The sequence below is a fragment of the Leucoraja erinacea genome, chromosome 2 (genome assembly GCF_028641065.1).
Source record: "Leucoraja erinacea ecotype New England chromosome 2, Leri_hhj_1, whole genome shotgun sequence".
Classification (NCBI taxonomy): Eukaryota; Metazoa; Chordata; class Chondrichthyes; order Rajiformes; family Rajidae; genus Leucoraja; species Leucoraja erinaceus.
In genome coordinates this window covers 89,536,772-89,552,203 of record NC_073378.1, presented here as the reverse complement: position 1 = coordinate 89,552,203, position 15,432 = coordinate 89,536,772, and the positions used below count along the sequence as shown (strand labels likewise).

Genomic DNA, 15,432 nt, shown 5'->3' with positions numbered 1-15,432 from the left:
CATGAAAGCATTTGTCAGGTATAGGTAAGTGGGATCACACAAATAGATGTGAATAAACAAATCCGAACTAGTAGGAGACAGGAAGAATACAATAAATCATTTCAAATTTCATTGCCCAACATCAAATAAAAGATTTCTAAAAGAAAAACAAATATTGCATTTGGCACTAATGTTTCACTGTACACAGCCATCAGATAAATATCTTCCCCCTCATGCTATATCTCAGGTTACTTCACCGTGTTAGGAAAACACGAGAACCGCCTGTTGTGTTGCTCAGCTTTATCTAACATCGCTCTCAATTTATTGAAGTTATTATTAAGTATAACATGGCATGCAAAAACCTTTGACAATGTTGTGTAAAAAGTTTGATTCAAGTACACGAACAATTGAATCTATTTGGCATCTAACTTTCAGTGAAAAACTTAATATGGCATTTTAAAAAACAATCAGAAATATTTCTGAACTCACTGCTTACCAAGAATTATATCTGAATATTTAGTCATTCTCATTGCTTAAATAAATTCAGTCTAATTGAATGAAGCAATTTTACTTCGGAGTCACGTGAGTGACTACGTGAAGAACCCCGCCAGGACGCATGCGTGCCATATCGCTACACGCATTGAAACGAGTCACAGCAGGGTTCCCCTTAGCGGCAGAATTTGAAAGCCGGGAACAGCAGGTAAGGAGACTCTGCGTTCCTTCCACTTACCTTACAGGTGGAGACATGGACCAGATCCACGAAGGCTGCGAAAAAGCTGGCGGGGGAGAACCGCGGAGTTGCGGGCAGCCAGCAGCAGCAGCCAACGGCACGCCAATCTCCCGTAATGGGAACAGCTGTGCCCGACTTCGCTCCCCCCACCGGCCCCGGCCAGGCGGTAGAGCAAAGCAAAAAACTAACAGAGTCGTTGACAAAGCGAAGCAGAAATCAGATAGTCATTGACTCCGATGAGTCCGACTTAGAACAGCCGCGAGCGGGCAGTGCCCGTGAGCATTGGAGCCGGTTGGAGCGGCTGGGAGCGGGGAAACAAAGCAGCCGTGACGGCCAGTGCCCGTGAGCATTGGAGCCAGTTGGAGCGGCTGCAGGAACTGGAGCAGCCGCGAGTGGCCAGTGCCCGAGAGCATTGGAGCCAGTTGGAGTGGCTGTTGGAGCAAATACTCCAAAGTGACAGGCTCCGGGAGATGGAGACCTAGTCACAGTGGGCAGCTAGTAAGTCCTACAGCAGTACCTCTTGTAGGGCTGCACAGTGTTTCTCCCTCAACAGAGGGAAGTACAGGGGGCCAATTCTGGGCTGACCTTGAAGAGGGGCGCAGAACATACCCCTAGTGCACATGGGGTGCAAGAAAACCTAGTGGCTATGGTGTCCCAGTTTATTCAACCCGACCAAACTGGCCAAAACCTGGAACCTAAAATAGCTGCAAGTATCGACTACTTGTAATTCAACCAGCTATAAGGACAGGCATTATTGGACACCACAGCAAGACACTTACCACCAGGGAACTGCAAAACACTGAATGTTCCCAGTGTCAACCAGTGTATTTGAAAACATGTCGGAGCCTCAATCAGAGCCAGGGACTTGAAACTACAGAAAGTTCTGAAAGTCCTAACAGCGGGAATTACGGTTTTCGCCCGCACAATAAACAAAAAAGACATGACACAAGATCACCAGGTGCACTGGCTTTATTTTGCAACTACCAATACGAGTAAACAGCATTAGGAAGAAGTGCCATCCAACCGGCTTTAGACCCTAATTTGCAGGCCAATGCAAACCTGGAACCTCCAAACCACCAATATTACTATTTGGAGGCAACTTATCAAAACAGGTAAAAGAACTTGACGAAGAGGGTAAAACCCTGGGGCTCATTATAGCAACGTCTAAAAACTACTTCGGCCAGGAAAAAGCACCCCAGTCGGCCAAGACAAACTGGTAAAAGCTCAAAGGCCAGGAACACTCAACATCGGTCTTTTTATGCCATGGCCCAGACCGGCCTTCCTGGGGAATGCGCTAACCCTCAACACCGACCCAACTACAGATCCAGACAACGGCGCCTCAACGTCCACGGGGGATGCTGAAAAGTAACAAACCTACAGAGTAACTCTCAACTCTCTGCCACAGAGGGTAGTTGCGGCCAGCTCATTGGCTATATTTAAGAGGGAGGAGATGGCCCTTGTGGCTAAGGGGATCAAAGGTATGGAGAAACCTACTGAGTTGGATGATCAGCCATGGAGGTAAATGGCGGTGCAGGCTTGAAGGGGCTGAATGGCCTACTCCTGCACCTAATTTCTATGTTTCTATGTTTCTAACCATGGAGGTAGGTGGGTCTGGTTCCTTACAAGGTTGGTGGGAGATTACAATTCTATCTGGATGCATGGAATAAATTAACTACCGACACTTATATTTTCAGAAGTATAGGGTTATACCATAGAATTTATACAAAAACATAATCCTCCAGATCAGCATGTACCGAACCGAATGTTCATGCTTACAGGCAAAGAAAAATCAAAAGCGCATGCTGAACTACAGTGGCCATATAAAAAAGGAGTAATGGAGGAAACCCAACACGAATCACAGGAATTCGTGTCCAAAATCTTTATCATAAACAAGATGGTGGTTGCCGCATCATCATAGATTTGACTAATTTGAATACTTTCGTACTATATATTCATTACTAGATGGAAACCTTTGTTACTGCTAAGCAATTGATTTCCTAGGTTACTACATGGCAAGTATCGTTTTAAAAGATGCTTACTATACAGTACCCATTAGAGGTGACCACAGATGTTATTTAACACAATGGATCATCTGGGGTTCACCCTTAACTCAGTTCACATGTCAGTGACTTTGCCGAAAGAAAAGGTTACAGCCTTCATGGAGGCTTGCAGCAAAATCATTGACATCACAAAACCATCCATCAGACTGGTAGCAAGAATAATTGGCATTATCGTGGCTGCGTTTCCAGCCACACAAATCGGACCTTTACATTATCAAAAATTACAGAGGGCTAAAATACAAGCACTCAAAAATTATGGTGGTCATTTTGACAGACCAATGAAGCTACCACCAGAGGCCATAATGGAACTAAAATGGTGGAAAGATAACATTAGGCATTGTTCCAATCCAAACATTATCAGCTACCCGTCTATGGAACTACAAACTGATGCCAGTGCACTTGGATGGGGGTGCTACCAATTCCATCTCCAGCTGTGGGGGAGATGGAATGCACAGGAGGCATCATTATTACAAACACTGTGCATAAACTACCTGGGAATGTTAAGTGCATTCCATGGCCTTAAGTCATATTGTTCTGGGTTATATCACCAGCATGTTAGACTACAAATTGACAACACCACCGTGGTAGCATATATCAACCATATGGGTGGAAACAAATCGACATCATGTGACAATCTGGCCAGCACAATTTGGCAATATTGAATCCAGAGAGAGATGTTTGGATATCAGTTACCTACTTACCAGGTAAACTAAATTTAGTGGCAGACAACAGGTCACGCAAATTCAATGAAAACACTGAATGGATGTTGGATTAAAATGTATTTGCTGAAATTACAGCACAGTATGGAACACCAGATATCGACCTATTCGCAACCAGGAACACCAGCTATCGAATTATGTTCATGGGAACCAGAACCTGGGGCAGTGGCAACAGATACATTTTCGCTGCATTGGGGGATTGTTTATTTATGTCTTCCCTCCTTTCTGCCTCATCAGTCGGGTATTTAGGAATATACGGCAAGACTCCGCGTCTGGTATTTTGATAGTACCCGATTGGCCTACTCAACCATGGGTCCCGGTGATACTCGACATGGTATTAGAATCATGCATCACCATCCATCATAGACCTAATTTACTGGTTCATCCCGCAACAAGGGGAAGTTACCCATGTCATAATTATATAAACCTATTAATTTGTAGAGTTTGAAAGCACCTCTACTACACCTGGGACTGACGGACCAAACAGTGGATATTATTTCAGCGGCCCACAGACAGTCCACCAAAAACAGTACTTGGTGTCATCAAGAAATGGGAAGTACTGTCACAACAATAAACATCACCCACAGATCAATGAACATCCCGTCTGTTCTGGAATTCCTGGCAAGCCTCCATTATGATGAGAGGCTCAGTCATAGTGCCATCAACTGTGCCAGAAGTGCTCTGTCAACATACCTGTGGCAAGGAACAGAGCGGCATTCTGTTGGGACACACCCTGGTAACCAAACTCATGAGGGGCATTTTTAATGTTAATCCCCCAAGAACCAGGTACTCCCAAATATGGGATGTGAGCATTGTACTGACCATGTTAAGAAACTGGTCTCCAGCTACAGCTCTGTCCCTACAGAAACTGACTATGAAAACAGTCATGCTGATGGCCTTGGTCACGGCACATAGGGTCCAGTCACTACAGAAACTAAGGCTGGACAACATGACTATTTCATCTGGAAATTTAACTGTTCACATCAATGAATTAGTCAAACAGAACAGACAGGGGTCAGCAGGCCTAAAAACAGAATTCAGGGCCTACCCGACAGATGATCGTCTCTGTATTGTAACACACTTACTATTATATATGGAGTATACTAAGATCATCAGAGGGAAAGAATTGCCACTTTTAATCAACTACAAACAGCCACTCAAAACAGTGACAGTCCAGACCATCTCTAGAGGCTAAAACAGGTCCTAATAAAGGCTGGAGTAGACACTAACATTTTTAAATCTCACTAAACCAGGGCTGCAGCTACATCGGCAGCTATGAAGTTGGATGTTCCTATGGACCAAATCCTCAAGACAGCAGGATGGTCAATGGAGAAAACTTTCCAACGATTTTATAACAAACCAGTCATTGAACCTGGAACATTTGCAGAAACAATTTTAAGTTCTGTAATATAATTTACCCCATAAATAGGGGCTATAATTTGGTGTTAATATATTTATCGTTGGGTTTTCAATATCGTATTGATGTCTAATGATGTTAACACTATTCTCCCCATAACCAAGGCAGATGTGATGCATGGACTCATTTCCACGGCATGAAATCAGAGCTTTAAAATCTTCACGTAGTCACTCACGTGACTCCGAAGTAAAATAGTAAGATTAAACGAGAACTTACCAGTTTGAAGTTTGATCGTTATTTTATGAGGAGTAACGTTGAGAGATTACATGCCCTCCGCTCCCACCCTTGATCATATACTCAACTGGTATCTCTTCTCTAATCTTACTATGTTTAGTCATTACAGTTATCTGTGATTTCACACCGCTGCTTTGAAGAATGGCACGCATGCGTCCTGGCGGGGTTCTTCAAGTAATCCCTCAACGTTACTCCTCATAAAATAACGATCAAACTTCAAACTGGTAAGCTCTCGTTTAATCTTACTATTTTGATGTACAATGTTTACCAATTCTTTTAGAAAGAAGTGTGCTCCCTTTCTTTACACAAAGGTACAGATTTATTTAAGAAAACGATAGCACACAGATAAATGTAGGCATAAGAGACTGCAGATGCGGGATTCAGGAGTGAAAATATGAACAGCTGGAAGAACACGGGGCCAAACAGCCATCTGCAGAGGAAAAAAGATGGTCAATGTTTCAGTTTGAGACCTTGCGTTAGGATTCAGAGTTTAGAGAGAAGGTAGCCAGTAAATAGAAGTGAAAGGGTGCGGCGAGACAGAGGTTGGTACGCAAATGGGTTGAACCAGATAAGCGAGGACTGATGCGCAGATGAAACCAGGTGGGGGAGAGGGAGGCGACAGGAAATGTGAAGAGAGAAGAGAAATGTAAGGTAGAAGAATCCCAGATATGTGGATGATGGGCAAATAGAATCAGATGGGAGGGGGTAATGAGCTGGATAATGAGGAGAATGGGGGGGGGGGGAGGGGGTCAAGAGATGAATAAAGGGAGAGGTGTCCTGGATGGATTGGTCAGAGACAAAATGAATACATTATATGGATAGCCAAAGTTCTTCCAGCAGTTTATTTCTTTGCACAGCAAATTGTATTTTTCTCATTTACCCTCCCCCACATTACATTAATAAAAAGTTTCTTAGAATACTTGCACAACTTTGCAAATGCTTTCCAAAAGAGGTTGATACACCACTGTATTGGATTTATTAATTGATTACTGTTTTCTTATGCTCATACATTAACCGCAAACATCACCTGCTTCCAAAGGTTTGTGCTTCCCTTGACAATTCCAATGTATGCTGTAGATTTACCATTCTGTTCTATACCACCAGATTGCAGAACACCATCTTCCAGCTGTTAGACTATCAAATGGACCTCATAAATTAAATATGTATTCCCAATGTCTTCATCTACCTTGTTGCAGCCATTGGATTTGTTTTAATTTGTACTTTTACTGTAGCTATAACATTATCTTTGGCACTCTTGTTTCTCATTTAGCACTGCTTGTAAAGTATGACTTGATTTACCTGGATGTTTTTCCACTGCGTCTTAGCATACTGATAATAAATTAACCAATACTACACAGGGCCCAGGAGTAACATGTTCAAGGCAGACTAGTCCTGATAAATGCATTAATATTGGTTTATAATTTCTCAAAATTTCTCCTCATTATTGTCAATTTTACAGGGCATTCAGAAAGTATTCAGACCCCTTCACTTTTTCCACATTTTGTTATGTTACAGCCTCATTGTAAAATGGATTGAATTCATTTTTTTTCATAATCAATCTACACACAACACCCCATAATAAAAAAGTGTAAACAGGTGTTTAGAAATTTTTGCAAAGCAATTTAAAAGAAATAACTGAAATTTCACATTTACATAAGTATTCAGACATTTTACACGGTACTTTGTTGAGGGACCTATGGCAGCAATTACAGCCTCAAGTCTTCTTGGATATGACTCTACAAGCTTGCCACACCTGTATTTGGGTAATTTCTCCCATTCTTCTCTGCAGATCCTCTCAAGCTCAGTCCTGTTGGATGGGGAGCGTTGATGCACAGCTATATTCAGGTCCCTCCGGAGTTGATCGATCGGGTTCAAGTCCAGGCTCCGGCTGGGCCACTCAAGGACATTCACAGATTTGTCACAAAGCCACTTCTGCATTCTTGGCTGTGTGCTTAGGTCATTGTCCTGTTGGAAGGTGAACCTCCGCCCCAGTCTGTGGTCCAGAACGCTCCGGAGCAGGTTTTCATTGAGGATTTCTCTGGACTTTGCTCCATTCATCTTTGCCTCGATCCTGACTTGTCTCCCAGTTCCTGCCACTGAAAAACATCCCCACAGCATGATGCTGCCACCACCATGCTTCACCGTAGGTATGGTATTGGCCAGATGATGAGCGGTGCCTGGTTTCCTCCAGACGTGACGCTCTGTATTCAGGCGTCATTCTTGGTTTCATCAGACCAGTGAATCTTGTTTAGGTGCCTTTTGGCAAACTCTAAGTGGGCTGTCATGTGCCTTTCACTGAAGAGTGGCTTCCGTCTGGCCACACTACCATAAAGGCCTGCTTGGTGGAGTGCTGCAGATATAGTTGTCCTTCTGGAAGGTTCTCCCATCGCCACATAGGAACTCTGGAGTTCTCTCAGAGTGACCATCAGGTTTTTGGTCATCTCCCTGACCAAGGCCCACCTCCCCCGATTGCTCAGTTTGGTTAGGCGGCCAGCTCTATGAAGAGCCCTGGTGGTTCCAAAGTTCTTCCATTTAAGAATGACAGAGGCCACTGTGTTCTTCGGGGTCTGCAATGCTGCAGAAATTGTTTAATACCCTTCCCCAGATCTGTTTCTCGACACAGTCCTGTCTCGGAGGTCTATGGACAATTCCTTTGGCTTCATGGCTTGGTTTTTGTTCTGACATGCACTGCCAACTGTGGGACCTTATATAGACAGGTGTGTGCCTTTCCAAATCATGTCCAATCAATTTAATTTACCACTGGTGGACTCCAATCAGGTTGTAGAAACATCTCAAGGATAATCAATAGAAACAGGATGAACCTAAGCTCAATTTTGAGTGTCATAGCAAAGGGTCTGAATATTTAAATGTGATATTTCACTTATTTCTTTTATATTTCTTTGCAAAAATTTCTAAACACCTGTTTTTGCTTTTTTATTATGGGATATTGTGTGTAGATTGATGACAAAGAAAATGAATTTAATCAATTTTAGAATAACGTAACAAAATGTGGAAAAAGTGAAGAGGCCTGAATACTTTCTGAATGCAACGCATCTCATTTTGAAAAGCAATCAAATAATTTATACTGTAATCAAAGCCCTTAATTTCCCAAACTATAAGCACCATCAACAACATGACCTTTAGAGGCAACAGAAGTTCAACTGCTCTCCAGCAATGGGATCAGAACATACACAGTGGGCTGTGGATTTGAGCCACACACATCAAAGGAGCTGCCTGTAGTGCCTTGCCGAGGAACAGTTTTCATCCAGAATTTCTGCACCAGATTGCCTAAACTTGAAGTATGTTTTCTGAGGGGTGAACGCCAACTTTGAGAAGAGGAATCTGGGGAGAGGGTGGACAGCATTCTACTTGTAGCTGCAGCAATATATGTTTGCATCTTGCATTGTAATTAACTGGTTTCACACAGCTTCACTTTACTGTTGTCATTGGAATAAATGCAAACAAAATATCTGTAGATTATTCATGTCCACTTGAACTCCAATGAAGAGACATCTAATTGTTTGTGTTATTGCAAGCAATCTGCTGAGGTAAATTACCAAAGGTTACAACGGCCTGTTCCTAGCAGCGTTTAAAATGAGGCAGTTACCCCACAACATGATGGGACAGGCAGTGATTATTCAAGTAAAAACATTACACTTGTAAGAAAATAAGTCTAAGTCGCATGTCTTTATTCAAAACGCCTTGCTTTAAACCTGCCTTTAAATCATACCTTTACCATATATACACTTCAGATGCATATACAACAAAATTGAATGGCAAAGGGGTAGTGGCATCGGGTAATTTAAAATAAACTTAAGGGGAAAGAATGCCAGAGCAGTGTGAAATGCGGGTGACAGTTTTCAACTGTGAACTGCCAATAGTGGGAATGCACAAGAGATCACAGAGGATTGGAAATTGAGATGGTGGTGAATAAGAGAATTATAGATGCAAGAAGCACAAGGGGATTAAAAAGAAGGGTGGAATTTTTAAGTAGTGGCACTGAGAGGCTGCAATACTATTTAGGTCAGTTGGGACTAGTGGAATTGGCGAAGAAAAAATGTTGCTAATAGAATCGTGCATGAGATTACATCAATACAGTGCAGAAAAACTGGTGGTCAGCCACAAATACACAGGAATGCTTGATTCAAGTTGCATATATAATTACATTATAGTGCAAATTAATTGAATCATGGGCTGATTTTGTTACTGTTTCATATGATGAGTTTCTATGTCCACCAATTGTTCTTGTATTTAAAACCAAATAGACTAAATGCAGACCCGTTGGGGTCTGCTCCCCCAACGCAATATTCCACCACTCACCCCTTCCCCAACGCAATATTCCACCACTCACGCATAGCCCCCAACTGCGCAGGCACAGCTCACTTCCCCTCATCCCCAGCACTCCCTCCCCTCCTCTTCACCCTCCCTCTTCTTTCCCCTCTCCTCCTCCTCTCTGCAATCCCTCCCTCACCTCGCCATCCTTCTCCTTTCCCCTACCCTCAGTCACTCCCTTCCTCTATTACTCCTCTTCCCTCCCTACCCTCTTCCCTCCCCACCTATCCCTCTATCCCCCACTCACCTCCCCCATCCCCCCACTATCCCTCCTGACCTTCCCCCGCCGCCCTGCTCGCCCTCTATTCCCCACTCCTACCTCCCCTACTCCCCCCCCCCTCCCTCCACCCCCCTCCTCCCCCATTCTCCCTCCTCACCTCTCCACTTCCTCCACCTCTCCCTCCCTACCCCTCTCCATCAATCCACCCACTATCCCTCATCACCTCCCCAGGATCTTTCCCCTCTCCTCCTCCCCTAATCCCTCCCTCTCTCCACAACTCCTCTCCCCTCCTATCCTTCTATTCCACCACCTTCCCCACTCCTTACCTCCCTCTATCCCCCCACTATCCCTCCTCACCTCCCCCACTGCCATCCTCTCCCTCTATTCGCCACACCCTCCCCCACTCAACCCCTCCTCTTCCTCTATTCCCCCTCCTCCCCCACCAGACATGAGACAGGAAAAAGCTGAAAAAAGAGGGAGATAGATTTCTCCACGGATTTTGAAATTTGGCGCAGCCCCACCTCCGCCGCGAGGCCCTACTGCTGCCACAAGGCTCCACCACCGGCCCCACCACCGCCGCAGGGCTCCACCACCGCCGCCACGGCCCCATCGTCGCGAGGCCTCACCGCCGCGGTCTTCATGTCTCCTGGATCGCCGTGTGGAACCCCGGCCGGGGCCTTGCGGGCAGAAGCCTGGGTTGGCCAAAGCGGCCGACGGCACCTGCGGCTGGGCACCACGGAGGCCGTGAAGTGGGCTCGACCGCTCGGCACCACGGAGGCGCCCGCAGACGCAGCTCCAGCCGGCGGAGCGCAAGTGATGCTCACTCCGCTCCTTCAGCTTTATATTCTCCTCTTCGGGCGAGGCGAGCGCCACCCGTGACTGACAGCGGACCTGTCCAATCAGTGTGGCGATGGTGCAGGAAGGGACTGACAGGAGAGGTTACCAATCTGCGTGGCGGCGACTGACAGAAGAGGAGACAAATTTGCGCATGCGCGGTTTATCATCATTTGAGAAGAACTCGGGCAATTCAAAAAATAGATACCATTCCAAGGAGGCGAACATACTTCATAACTTTGCACCAACATTGTTCGCCATTTCACAGTCCCAGCTGTGGCTGGCCATCAAGGCCTGCTGCAGCTGTCGTCTCTGTCCGGTGGTCCCACGAACCATCATCCTTCTCCTTGCTCGGCCCATCTTCAACTCTCACACCCCAACTCACTGAAAGTAAGAACCCCACCCCACCCCTGGTTCTTCCTACCATCGCTTATCTAATGTCTGCCACCCGATTCCCTCCACAGCACTTTCTTCAGCCTTTTTAATGCTTTTCCCACTAAATACAATTAACCTGCTGCAAGTTTCCACGACATTTATTCCACAGAACAACACATTGGAATCTCCAGTAAAACAGGCATCTGTGAAGCCCCCTCAGCCATTTTGTGTGCTAGCCTGAAACGAAGAGCATGATTGGCCAACTGGCAGACAACTCAATGTTAAACGTGCTTTGATTGGACTAAAAAATACCCGACATTTTTCCGGTTTTTCTCTAATTTAATAAAAATGTGCAAGTCTTCTTCATATCAAGTTTCAGGGGTGATTTATATTAAAAAAATGTACACAATATGTGAAAATTCCATGTAGTTTGGTGACTTGGGTCATGAAATCCTATTTCTAGACACATTTTTGATGCTCGACCCACAGCCTATTTCCTCAGAAGGCTCAAATCCTTCAATGTGTGTAATGACATGCTGCACATGTTTTACAACACTGTGGTTGCAAGTGTTATTTTCTACTCTGTTGTCTGCTGGGGCAACAGCATTAGTGCAAAAAAACATCAAGAAGCTGGTCAAACTGGTTAAACGAGCTAGCTCAGTGCTGGAGGGGAGAGTAGAGTCTGGGATGGATGTGCTTGATTTTTAAATGTTAATTATTGGTCTTTTAAGTATTTATTGCTCTCAGGTAGTGTCCACAGTGTATTCTATGTATTTTCTGTCTGCGTTCGTTTTGAATCTGTGGGTTTGTTGGTTGGGGGCTTCTGGACATCTGAATTTCCCTGAGGGGATCAATAAAGTATTAATTAATTAATTAATGATGAATATTTGATGGCTCTGGGCCTGCACTTGCTGGAGTTTAGAAGAATGAGGGGGATCTCATTGAAACATTCCAAATAGCGAAAAGCCTGTATCGAGTGGATGTGGAGAGGATGTTTCCACTAGTGGGCGAGTCTAGGACCAGTGGGCACAGCCTCAGATTTAAAGGACATACTTCTAGAAAAGAGATGAGGAATTTATTTAGCCAGAGCATGGTAAATCTGTGGAATTTATTGCCACAGACGGCTGTGTAGGCCAAGTCATTGGGATTTTTAAACCAGAGATTTAGTAAGGATGTCAAAGGTTACAGAGAGAAGGTGGGAGAATGGGGTTGAGAAGGAAAGATAGATCAGCCGTGTTTGAATGGCAGGTGTAGACTTGGCGGGCTGAATGGCCCAATTCTGCATGACATGAATTTATAGGACTATACCACAATACAGAAGCACATCGAGTCTATAATTCAGCTGTGGTATTAGCCGTGCCAAATCATGTCAAAGACTTGATAAAGAACCCAGTGGACAATATAATGTACTAAAGATATAATGGAAAGATGATAATGAATGAAAGGTACCTCTGTGACATGTATATTGACTTGATATATATGAGTGCATGCTCGATTCAATTAATTTGCACAAGGGTGCAATGTGAATACAGAATTTAAAAAAGTGAAAAAGACAACAACAAAAATTTCTAAAACTGAGACCACATCCAAGATCCAGCTTTGTGGACCTATTCCCTTGCAAACAGACTGCAATTTAAACTGTGTATGGCAGTTACCGTATTACCTGTGACAAGTTTAACTGCAACAAACGCCGTGAAGAAAACACTACATATTTCACACTCTTTATTTTTATCATCCCAAAGCACTTCATAGTCGATTGACATATTTTACAGTTCTAAATATTGTACTAAGTTGGCCAAATTGTTCACAGAATAAAGTATTACTTAATAAGATATTACCCGTCAGGGGGGCATACACACGGTGCTGACGATGCAGTACACCTGCACTGTATTTTTATTTTTAGCCTCGCTGGCTCTTCCAAAGCAACTTAGTTTTAAGTTACCACAACAGAGGGGCTGAGTGAAAATGGTGATTTTCTCCTTAATTAGTCTGTAGATTCTTATTGAGCCAGGAATTAGAATAGGCAATTCAATGTCAAAACTTGCACGGATAGTAAAGAAATGAAAACCGGAAAGTAATGGAAAAATAACGTCAAGTCAAGTCACATTTATTTATTAGCACATTTGAAAAACAACTCTCGTTGACCAAAGTGCTTTACATTTGTATAAGAATAGTATAACAAACTACATACATAGCCCTCGCTCAGAGCACGTCAAGAACGTAAAGAAGTGCACTCTAATTAACCTCCAATTTAAAAAAATCAAGTGACATCACACTTCAAAATGTTCTGCCCCAAGTGCTATAGTTTCACTTCCTGCCAAAAAAACATTTAGACGAATGGAAAAGGCGCGATTTTCTTTCTGGATTGTGTTTTTTTTACTGAGTATCTAATGTCAGTGAGGGTGGACCGAAGGGGCAGTGTCTGTGCTGTACTACTGTTCAGCGTGATGGCTAAAACGTCTCTCTCGTGTCACTGCCAGATTCACACCCCTGCTGCATGTGAACGCAGTAGCAAACAATACAACTTTACCTGTCCGGTCCGACCGATTTATTCGCCATTACTTCTCCTGCAATCCAATGACAGCCAGCGTGTCTGGGTTTGAGGTACAAGGAGCAACGAAGGGTGTTTCGGTCGCCTGGAGACTTGGTGGCATCATTTACTGCCACCGCGGAGTGGGCAACGTCGCCTGCGCGCAGAGCTCGGGCTGAACTCCCCCCAACAAATACAAACAAGCTGAGGCAAAGTGGTTACTGCCGAACCAGACTGCAAAATGTCATTCAACATAAACAACGAATTAACAACAATACCGTGACTCCCCACAGAAATGCCCAAGAGCAAAATCCTCGGCTTCAACTACCTCAAATCAGATGGACACACTGGGCGTTGAACGCCTGTACACAGTGCAATTTTTGTGGACGTCCGGCTGCTGATTGATTCTTTCCTCGGCTATTCAGTATTCTGCACAACGACCCATAGCGCTATCCGCTGCATCTACCTATCGACCGTACACGAAGCAAGCGTCAATCGTCACACCAGGAACGTGAAGACCAACTGAACTGACACGTTGAGTTGAAGGAATGCGCTGGGAACGCAACGCCAGTCCTGGCTACACTTTGTACAATCCCTCCCCGCCAACAAGCAGAGTAGCAACGGGACGAAAACCCCGGCGGAGGCCAAACAAAACCAACGTACTATCTGAAGGATCTGCGAGAAGGGATTGCATTGCATCGCATCCTGATGTGCTGCTGTAGTAAATTAGCGAAGGCATTTAAAACCAGAATCCTTGTAACGTAACTGGACAGACTCTAAAGTTGCAAGAAGCCAACGTTCTCACAAACTAAAGATAGACACAAAATGCTGGAGTAATTCAGCGGGACAGGCAACATCTCTGGAAAGAAGGGATGAGTGACGTTTGGCGTTGGTGGGCGGGATGGGTGAGCTCTGTTTATAACCAAGAGGGGGTTGACAAGCCCTCCTCAACGACCAAATTACTTTTAATTGAATAAAATAAACGACTCAGCGCCCTGCAGCCAGTGATGCTGCCGGGCCGGGCCGGGCCGGGCTGTCAGTGGCCACAATGTATCTCCCCGGGATCGAACCTGCGCTCCAATGTAGTAACGCATTTCAGCCAACCCACGGCGGCCGTGGCAGGCGGGGACTCGCTCCCCCCGCCTCTCCCGTGCGGGACGCTGCAGGGCTGGCGGCTGCAGGGCTGCAGGGCTGCAGGGCTGCAGGGCGGGCGGGCGGGGTAGGCTCTGTTCTAGGGCAGAGTTAGAGCCACATACTCCCGGACCCATGCAAGCCCTGGCCGCCATTTAAAGACAGCGCTCCGTCCTCCGCCCCACCAGTCGCACCGACCCCGACCCCGACCCCGACTGCAAGATCTCACCCTGGCGGCTAGTCAATGCAGTTCGTTGACACCCACCCCCAAATAATCCTGCACGTCAGCGAGCCCGAGTGTTACTCACGTATCTAGCAGGATCGGGTGGTTAAAGTTCTGTCCTTTCAATTTCCCCACCCATCAAAGCGCACAAACATTTGCAGAATGACACGCCTCGCTGGCTGGCTCGCCCGCTCGCTCGCTGCTGTTTTTCCCTCCCCCATGAAGACAACATACCCTTGGGGAGTACCTTGCAGAGCGGCGATGACAAGACGGTTCGGTCTCCCTCAGGCCGGATTGCTGTTGCACGGCGCCGCTGTCCTAAGTTGACCCACTAGCCAGAGAGAGAAAACAGCGACCTTGAGCCGGGGGAAAGTGAGCGAGAGGCCGGGGCTGCGCGGCCAGCAGGGGGAACCGTCGAGCGCCGCAACATGAGAGCCATGTGAAGCCGGAGCCAGTGGCCGCCGAGCAGGCCTGGCTGGCTCCAGCACACGATCCCACTTTCTCCACCGGGCGCGGCTCTCTATTTTATAACACAATTACTATTCGCCGTATTTTATGATGCTGTTGGACGAAATATTGTGTTATTTTAGTTTGCAATTTTTCTCGATACGCATGCATACCGAACAAAATAAAGTGTTAAGATATGTG

General features: G+C 45.4%; 1 protein-coding gene across 11 annotated transcripts in view; it reads right to left on the bottom strand.

Annotated features, from left to right (window-relative positions):
* The window catches only part of thrb (thyroid hormone receptor beta), a 191,208-nt gene extending 176,040 nt beyond the window's left edge, over positions 1-15,168 (bottom strand). For 2 of the 11 annotated variants that reach the window (XM_055660676.1, XM_055660653.1), the window contains exon 1: positions 15,019-15,127. The gene's annotated coding sequence lies outside the window, so the exon portion shown is untranslated. The other 9 variants (XM_055660666.1, XM_055660636.1, XM_055660701.1 and 6 more) reach the window with 7 other exon arrangements.
* Between the last annotated feature and the right edge of the window lie 264 nt (positions 15,169-15,432).